This window comes from Otolemur garnettii, unplaced genomic scaffold, assembly GCF_000181295.1.
Source record: "Otolemur garnettii isolate 467f Iridium unplaced genomic scaffold, OtoGar3 scaffold00125, whole genome shotgun sequence".
NCBI classification, from domain to species: domain Eukaryota; kingdom Metazoa; phylum Chordata; class Mammalia; order Primates; family Galagidae; genus Otolemur; species Otolemur garnettii.
In genome coordinates, this window is record NW_003852520.1 from 365,647 (window position 1) to 375,691 (window position 10,045).

General features: G+C 44.1%; 1 protein-coding gene across 1 annotated transcript in view; it reads left to right on the top strand.

Annotated features, from left to right (window-relative positions):
- The window catches only part of BEST3 (bestrophin 3), a 68,178-nt gene that overhangs the window by 54,956 nt on the left and 3,177 nt on the right, over nucleotides 1–10,045 (top strand). The gene's annotated exons all lie outside the window — the stretch shown is intronic.

Below are 10,045 nucleotides of genomic sequence, written 5' to 3' on the forward strand. Positions count from 1 at the left end.
CGATTTTTTTTTTTTTTTTTTTTGCTATGAAGAAGTTTTTTAATTTATAAGACCTATTTGTTTATTTATGCTGTTGCTATATTTGCCCTTAGGACCTTAGTCATAAATTCTTTGCCTACACAGATGACTGCAAGAATTTTTCCTCCATTTTCTTCTAGAATTTTTATGGCTTCATACCTTACATCTAAGTCTTTTATCCATCTTGAATTAATTTCTGTATATGGCAAGAGATAGGGGTGCTGCTTCATTCTTCTGTATGTGGCCGCCCAGTTTTACCAATACGATTTACTGAGTGGGGCTCCCTCTCCCCGGCGTGCGTCGCCATCTGTACCATTTGCTGAGTGGGGCTCCCTCTCCCCGGCGTGCGTCGCCGTCTGTACCATTTGCTGAGTGGGGCTCCCTCTCCCCAGTGCGTCGCCGTCTGTACCATTTGCTGAGTGGGGCTCCCTCTCCCCAGTGCGTCGCCGTCTGTTTTGTTGAAGGTCAGTTGGTTGTAGATAGATGGTTTTATATTTCTGGGTTCTCCATTCTGTTTCATTGGTCTACACCTCAATTTTCATATTAGTACCATACTGTTTGGGTCGCTATACTCTTAGAGTATAATATGAAGTCTGGTAATGTGATGCCTCCAGATTTGTTCTTTTTGCTTAAGATTTCTTTGGCTATTCAGCTTTCTTTTTTGGTTCCAAATGAAGCTTCAGATTATTTTTCTAGATCTTTGAAAATGATGTTGGCATTTTAATGGGGATTGCATTGAACCTGTAAAGGACTGTGGACGGTAGGGACATTTTTAACCGTGTCGATTCTACCAACCAATGAGGAAGGGACGTTTTCCTCTGGTCTGTGTTGTCTGCGATTTCTTTCCTCAGTGTTTTGAGTCCTCCTTATAGAGATTCTTCACCTGCTTAGCTCAGGATGTTTCTGGCATTTTATTTTCTTCGTATTTATTATGAATGGTATTAATTCCTTTATTTGACTCCCAGCTTGATTGTTAGTATTATATAAAAATGTTCCTAAAACACTATCTTATGTGCATTGATTCTGTAACCTGAGATTTTGTTCAATTTATTTATCAACTCCAGAGTCTTTATGTGGAGTCTTTAGGATTTTTTAGCTGCAAGATCACATTGTCAGCACACAGGGATAGTTTGACCTCATCTACTACTTCCTGATCTGGATACTCTTTATCCCTTGCTCTTGCCTGATTACACTGGCTAGGACTTCCAATACCATGTTGAATTGAAGTGATGACAGTGGGCACACTTATTCTTGTTTATATTCTCAGAAGGAAAGATTTTTTTTTTTTTTGAGACAGAGTCTCACTATGTCACCCTGGGTAGAGTATGGTGGCGTCATAGCTCACAGCAACCTCCAATTTCTGGGCTTAAGGGATTCTCCTGCCTCAGCCTTCCAAGTAGCTGGGACTACAGGTGCCCACCACAATGGCCGGCTATTTTTTGTTGTAGTTGTCATTGTTGTTAGCTGGCCCCAGGCCAGGTTTGAACCCACCAGCCTTAGTCTATGTGGCTGGTGCCATAATAACTATGCTACAGGTACTGAGCCAGGGGGAATGCTTTTAACAGTATGATGTCGGCTGTGGGTTTGTCATATATGGCTTTTATAATTTTGAGGTATGGGCTCAGTGCCTATAGCTCAGTGGCTAGAGTGCCAGCCACACACACTGGAGCTGGCGGGTTCGAATCTAGCCTGGGCCTGCCAAACAACAATGACAACTACAACTAAAAAAAAAAAAAAAACGTAGCCAGGTGTTGTGACAGGCACCTATAGTCCCAGCTACTTAGGAGGCAGAGGCAAGAGAATGCTTAAGCCCAAGAGTTGGAGGTTGCCGTGAGCTGTGATGCTACAGCACTCTACCCAGGGTGACAGCTTGAGACTCTGTCTCGAAATATATATATATATTTTTTTGGGATATGTTCCTTCTATGCCTTGTTTGTTAAAGATTTTTATCATGAAAGAGTGCTAGATTTTATTGAATGCTTTTTTTGCATCTATTGAGATGATCATATGGTCTTCATTTTTGTTTCTGTTTATGCGGTGAATTGCATTTATTGACCTGCATATGTTAAACTATCTTTGCATCTCTGGGATGAAACCCACTTAATCATTGTGGATTATCTTTTTAATGTGCTGTTGAATTTAGTTTCCTAGTGGTTTGTTGAAGAGTTCTGTCTCTATGTTCATAAGGCCTTTTGGTCTGTAGTCCTTTTTCTGTTGTGTCCTTCCCTAGCCTTGGTACCTGGGTGACAATGGCTCACAGAGTGAGCTGGGAGGAGTCTGTCTTTCACAGGATCACTGACTGGTTTCTGCAGGGCAGATACAAGCTTTCCTTTGTAGGTCTGATAGAATTCACCTGTGAATCTATCTGGTCCAAGGGTTTGTGTTGTTTTTTGAAGACAGACATTTTACTATTGCTTCAGTCTTGCTTCTCACTACTGGTCTGTTCAGGATCTCTGTTTCTCCCAGATTCAGGCCTGGGGGGCGTGTTTCCAGAATCTCTCCGTTTCCTCCAGGTTTTCTAGTTACCTCTCCTCTAGTGTAGAGGTTTTCATATTATTGGTGCATGATGCTTTGTTGTTTCTGAGCATGTCTCCTTGCTCTTTTCTGGTTAAGGTTATTTGAGTCCTTTCTCCTCTATTGCTAACTAATCCTACTAGTGGTCTATAGATTTAGTTTATTTTTTTTTAAGAACCAGTTTCTTGTCTCATTGCTCCTTCTCACTGTGCCCGTGGTTTCCATTTCGTTTAATTCTCCTCTGAGCTTTGTTATTTCTTTTCTTCTGCTGGCTTTGGGTTTGGTTTCTTCTTTTTCTGAACCTTGAGATGTGACATTAGGTTATTACTTTGTGATCTTTCTGGGGTTTTTGTTTGTTTGTTTTTGAGACAGAGTCTCACTATGTCACTCTTGGTGGAGTGCTGTGGCATCACATCTCACAGCAACCTCAAACTCTTAGGCATAGCAATTTTCTTGCCTCAGCCTCCCAAGTAGCTGGGACTACAGGCACCCACAACACCCAGCTATTTTTGTTTGTTGTTGTTGTTGCAGTTGTTATTGTCATTTTACCTGGCTGGGGCCAGGTTCAAACCCACCAGCCTCAATGTATGTGGCTGGCGCCCTACCCACTGGGCTGTGGGCATCGCCCATGGCTATTTTTAGAGACAGGGTCAACAGTCTTTTGATGCAGGCATTTAAGGCTATGAATTTCCACCTCACAGCTGCTTTTTCTGTCTCCCATAGATTTTTGGAAGTTTGTGTCCCCTTCGTCACGCAGTTCAAGGAATCTTTTGATTTCCATATCATTGACCATAGGATCATTCAGCAACAGGTTGTTTAATTTCCATGATCTTGTGTAGAAATTACAACCACTTCATCAGAAATAATGATCTTTACTTATCTATCTTTAATCTGAAAATTTTAAGAATATATAGCAATAATAAAATTACTTTTTTGATAATTGTACATATATACTCTTATGCTTAATGGGGACAAAACAATTAGGATAGTACAGTAGGTCAGAAGTATTGTCAGTGATATAAATTCAAATATACCAAAATACAGACTTCAGCAAGGAAAGACATTCAAGTGTGGTTGAATATACTTCTAGACTGATGTTATTTGGTAGTCTTTCCATGGCCATTTATGTTCAAATATTTTAGCTTTACAAGAAAATACATAGTCTGATGTATACTATTGCATGCTTATCTATAAACTACCAAAATATCTCAAGTTCTGAATCACTATTTTTAAGAAAAATGTGTTCTTGGAGCATTGATTTTTTTTTCACTCAATATACCAGAAAGGAAGGAGAAATGGAACCTCCCAAGGATTGACGAACGTCCATTAAGTTCTTTTTTTTTTTTTTTTTTTTTTTTTTTTTGAGACAGAGCCTCAAGCTGTCCCCCTGGGTAGAGTGCCGTGGCATTACAGCTCACAGCAACCTCCAACTCCTGGGCTCAAGCGAGTCTCCTGCCTCCGCCTCCCAAGTAGCTGGGACCACAGGCGCGCCCGCCACAACGCCCGGCTATTTTTTGGTTGCAGCCGTCATTGTTGTTTGGCAGGTCCGGGCTGGGGATTCGAACCCGCCACCTTAGGTGTACGTGGCTGGCGCCTTAGCCGGTTGAGCTATAGGCGCCGAGCCATTAAGTTCTTAATTTTAGAACTTAAGGGTTCTTTCATATGCTGACATGGGGGTCATCTTGGTCTCCATTTTTACCTTCAAATAGTACTGGAAGGAGAGGTATACATGGCTTAATTTCCTTTTCTAATAAAACTTCTATAGAATGTAACAGTATTAATGGGGAGAGACTTTAAGTGATCCCTCACTTTTGCCCACAATTTCTTTTTTGTTTTGTCAGCCAGTAAGGACAAAGTGGCATGAAGCCATGTATGTATCTTTAAAAGCCACTTCTTCAACCAGATTTGCCTTAATCCTTGGTCCGGACAGATACCTGGGAGGCAGTGGGAGGGTTGTCAGCTCTGAGAGAGCTCTCCAGGCCACAAGTATCTCCCAAAATGCTCCCCTAGCTTGAAACTGTCCCCCAGAAAGGGAAAAGACGGGGGCTGAGTGGATGCAGCATTCTGTCCCTTGTATTTCCGAACAACCCTCTGCCCCAAACCTCCCAGCGCAGTGTGAGGGTTACCCCGCCCATTTTATAAATCTTTAGCTACAGCTTCCACAGCAGTTCTGCAGTGCAGAAGGTTAAAAATAATGGCTCTCACCATTAATGGGTTTTGAAGAGAACATTTACTTTGCCCAGGAATAAACTCTCCTCCATCTGCCAGATGCTCAGGTAAATTACCAAGGAAGCTGGCTGACTCGAGTACACTGGCAATTTGAAAATAAGAAATGAGATGTGAGAAGTAGAACTCACCATAGTAAACATCATTTCCCTAAATTCCTCATTCATTTCTGTTAACATGGCCTCTTCTTATTTGAATCTAACTTGTCAAAATATCACTTTAAAAGCAGAACAGACAAAGGAGGGCAAACCTCACTCAGTTTTATCTTTCAATCTTTCTGAAGCTCTGTGTTTATCTAATCACCTGCTTGAGAAGGGGGTTACTTTGCAGAAAGCTTGCCTTGAAAAATGTGCATTAAATCCTTCAAGGCATTGGGGCTATTTTAGTCTGTCCACTGTAGACAGACCCCGAGAATACAGAAATCCGCTGACACCTTCGGCTGTCCCCTTCCTGCCTCTTCTTGTTACCACCACAGAGGCTGAAAGGTGTTCTTCTGCCCCTCACCAGTCCAGGCTTCTTTTAAAGAGTCCTTAATTAAATCACAGCATCTCATGACCTCAGATGTTTGTCACTGAGCAGGGAGATAGGTCACAGGCCCGATGGTTGTACAGGTCCTGAGTAGATATTTTGAAATTAAGGGTTTTTCTTTTTAACAACTGAGATCAAAATAATTCTGATCCAGACACTATCTGACCTGTGGAAGTAACGCACACCCTGCCTGCCCTACACTCACCTAAACCGGCCGGCCTGGCTGGCTCCACAGAGCCTCTCCTCACTGTCCTCCTCCTGCCCTTCTTCTCCCTTTCAACAACAGCCCAGTAATGTGGCCCATATGGCCCAGGCTTTCTGGGGCTTGTGCTTTCTGTATTTCTGGGCTGATGATCTCCATTGTTCATAAATGTGTACTGCAGGGTTTGGCGATGGTTAGCAAATGGCACAGAAAACAGCATTGCCAGGCAAGGGCAGGGCAGGGCCTTGTCCACCAGCCCTGCCACTGACCCCCCACATCATCTCCCGCGGGCTCCAGCAGCCCAGCTTCTTCCCACCCTTGCCTTTGCTCTGTACTCGCCCGTGACCTGCTGACCTCCGCTCACCGTCAAGTGGTTCAGTCATCCCTTCCCGCTGGTGAGTGTTAGGTGGCTGCTTTTAGGTGTAATGACATTGTTTTAAAAGATGATCTTGAAAGAAAAAAGGGAGTGACCTTCAGGCAGACGGTACTATTTCCTCAAGCCCTGTACAAGAAATTGGTGTGTTTTTTAGTTCTCTAAATGTTCTCCAGACGTCTTTCCAAAAGGAATGTATTAGTTTGCATTCCCACCAGCAGTGTAGAAGTGTTCCCTTTTCTCCACATCCACGCCAGCATCTCTGATTTTGTGATTTTTGATATGGGCTAATCTTACTGGAGTTAGGTGATATCTCAAAGTAGTTTTGATTTGCATTTCTCTGATGATTAAGGATGGTGACATAAAGGCTATGTTAACAAGTTTGATGAAAATATTTCAAATTGTATATGAAAACGCCACACTGTACCCCATGATTGCATTAATGTACACAGCTATCATTTAATAAAAAAAAAAACTTGAAAAAAAGAAGAATCCCACAAAGGCATAAATGTATTCATGATCTATGTATATATGACTTAATAAAAAAATTCATCTAAGAAAAAAAAAAAGAAATTGGTGTGGTCTTGGCGCCCATAGCACAGTGGTTACAATGCCAGTCACATACACCAAGGATGGTGGGTTTGAACCCAGACCAGGTCTGCTAAACAACGACAATAGCAACAAAAAACAGCCAGGCGCTGTGGCGAGCACCTGTAGTCCCAGCTACTTGGGAGGCTGAGGCAAGAGAATCACCTAAACCCAGGAGTTGGAGGTTGCTGTGAGCTATGATACCACAGCACTCTACCCAGGGTGAAAAAGTGAGACTCTGTCAAAAAAGAGAGAGAGAGAGAAAGAGAGAGAAGGAAGGAAGGAAGGGAGAGAGGTAAGAAGGGAGGGAGAAAGAGAGAGAGGAAGGAAGGAATCAGTGTGGACATGGAGCCCACCTCTGAAAGTTTGCTGAGAAAGAAAGAAAAAAGGAAAAAAGGAAGTTAGGAAGGAGGGAGGAAGGAATCGGTGTGGACATGGAGCCCACCTCTGATGGTTTGCCGGTCCTGGGCAGAGCCCTTCCCACCTATACAGTCTTCAGCGCTATTCTACATATTTCTTACCCCATTTTAATTCACAACTAACCTGGAAGCCAGGGACAGGATTGTCATCACCCATTTACCAAGGATGGTGCTAAGTCACAAGAGGTGAAATGAGTCTCCAAAGGTCACCCAGCCTGGACAGCAGCCACCTGGCTTCTGCCAGCTCCCAAGTCATTTTTCCTACCACAAACACAATTCTCAGATTCCATCCCTGGAAACTGATGGCTGCATGGCACTTTCCACGAATGTCATCCTGTCTCCAATTACCTGCCTATCTCAGTCCAAATGAGCTCTGGAACATAAAACCTAGGTCTTCAGCTGACTGTCACTAATGTACAAGAATATAATGCTGGTGCTCATGTTGTATCATATCGTCTTTCTGCTTTCATTGCTTAAGTGCTGTTATATTTGGGCCTTAGCACTGTACTAACCCTACAGCAGTGGTTCTCAGCCTTCTTGATGCCATGACCCTTCAATATAGTTCCTCATGTTGTGGTGACCCCCAACCATGAAATTATTTTTGTTGCTACTTCATAACTATAATTTTGCTACTGTTATGAATCATAATATAAATATCTGATATGCAGGATGTATTTTCATTGTTACAAAGGGGTCGGCGACCCACAGGTTGAGAACTCTAGAGTAAGGGTACACTTTAAAAATCAAATAAGGAGGAGAAAGCATAAAAGCACCAAAAACTGCATCCGAGTCTCCCAATTGGGAAGTAAAGGTTCTTTCAGAATTTTCTATTCTGTGAGCTCTAAGGTTAAACTATTTTGTTCATGTTGAACTGAAACCGCACAGTTTCATGTTGCGGTTATGAAAGATGACTCTCAGGAAAAGGGAGAGATGGCCACGTGTGTTGCCACTGAGACCTTCCAGGGAAGCATTTAGAAGAAAGGCCATTAGGCTCCTCATGCTGAGAGTCTGTCTACTGCTATCTTAGAGCATGAGACCAGGAGGGCACCACTTGTCACTTCCAGGAGAGACACATAAAAACTGCCCCTGCCACCTAGTACACACCATCGGGTGTTCTTCCAAAGACCCTTTAGGTATGGAAAGTTTCCAAGTCACTCTCTCATCCAAGACATTCGTCAGGGTTGCTGTCCGTGTAGCCTTTCCAAGTTGGGCCCTGCTGCCAACATCCCACAACCGCAGTGATGCCTTCTTCCTCCAAGTCACCCTGTGATGGAGCTCTCGTCCCTGTCCAGGCTATCTTACCAGCCTCTGCCCAACACTCTGTGTGTGTCACACAGACCCAGGTATCTCTGTCCCTCACACACACCTCAACTCTCCTGCTGCCTTATTTGCTCAAGTCACTTCTTCCACCTGGAAGGCACTGCCCCTTTCCTGTCTGCCAATCACAATTCTCCATCAAAAGCCAGCTCAAAACACCGACTCTGCCCAAAGTGCTGCTTCATATGCTTCCTCCCTCCTTTGAAGTAGGTTGTGAGGTGCCTAATGTAAACAGATGCTCAATAAATGTGGCCAAGTATATACACAGATAAATCTCAAGGGGCCGCAGCACAGTCTTGTGAGGCGGGAAGGGCAGCAGGGTCTCCTGGGCAGGCCTCCCCAGTGCCGGTGAGTGAATCACTAGGCTCTAGGCAGGAGCACCAGCTCTGTGCACTTTGCTCATTGCCACCTGTTTCTCTCCAATCTCTCACCTGGGGCTTATTGCTCTCATTGCACCTGAATGTATATAAACCACACCAGTATATGGGTTGACAGTTTTTTCTCTTTTGAGTCATAAAGTTTAAAGAAATGAAACTACAAACTGGTTTTCCTAGAAGACCTTGCCATTCTACAAGTTTGTGTGCTTTTGAACTAGTTAAGGAAAACAAATCCCGAAAGAGGAGTCAGGACCCCCAAAGGGGGACAAATGTCTGTCCAATGAGAAGAGATTGCCGGTGCATCGTGACTCCTGGGCACACCCAGAGTGGCAGTCTCACTGAACACTGGGCACACCCAGAGTGACAGTCTCAGTGAGCACAGAGCACACCCAGAGTGGCAGTCTCAGTGAGCCCTGGGCACACCCAGAGTGGCAGTCTCACTGAACACTGGGCACACCCAGAGTGACAGTCTCAGTGAAGACTGGGCACACCCAGAGTGGCAGTCTCAGTGAGCACAGAGCACACCCAGAGTGGCAGTCTCAGTGAGCCCTGGGCACACCCCGAGTGCCCACCGTGACCATATGGACTCCTGTGACTTGTCACTGGAGCCCCAGAGAACTGCTCAACCTTGAGTCTGCATTTCCTGAGCCACTGTCACTGCACCTCACCCAGGGAAGAGGGGTCAGAGGGCTGCTGGTAGCCAAGGGCACTGCTGGGGCTTTAAAATAACAGCACTGGGCTGTAAGCAAATGCCAGCCTGGGACTTTCAGCCAGCTGTTCATCTCAGTTATCCATGTTTTATTCATAAACATGAGAACCAACCTCTTCTCTGGCTGTTGACTTTCTCCTTCCAAGTCAGGCCAACATTCTACCATCCCACTTTTTCTGACATTTCACATGAAGGGCCCCTGGCGTAGTTAAAGCTTCTTCTCCCCAGAGATGGCAACACCAATGTCAGACTGGGTCAGCCCAATTACTGTTGCTCTCAGAGCCAGTGTGAGCATTTGTAGTTTAAGAGCAAAATATTAAGTTCTTGGAACCCCATTACAACTGTGAGTCTACAGAGATGTGGGACAAACGAGGCAGAAATGGGCCTCAGTACCAGACAGACTTGTTGTTATTCAGTTACTCATTTGACTTCAGCCTTGAAGCAGATTAAGATTATTCATTTTAGTAAGCAATAAAATTATTCATTTTAGTTTTTAAATGTCAAAAATTCCACAGGACATTCTTAGCCATAGCAAATCTATCAAACTTAATCACAGGGGACCCCAACCACAAGTCGAGCTCACCCACCTGGATCCACTTGTGGATATTCTTTCCACAAGTCACAATTCTCCTTCCTTACCCCTAATTGCGCAGACAGAAATGCAAACCATTCAGTGACAGTGTTCACAGATCTCTGCCCAGGGCTCCATCAGTGACAGTGTTCACAGATCTCTGCCGAGAGCTCCATCAGTGACCATGTTCACAGATCTCTGCC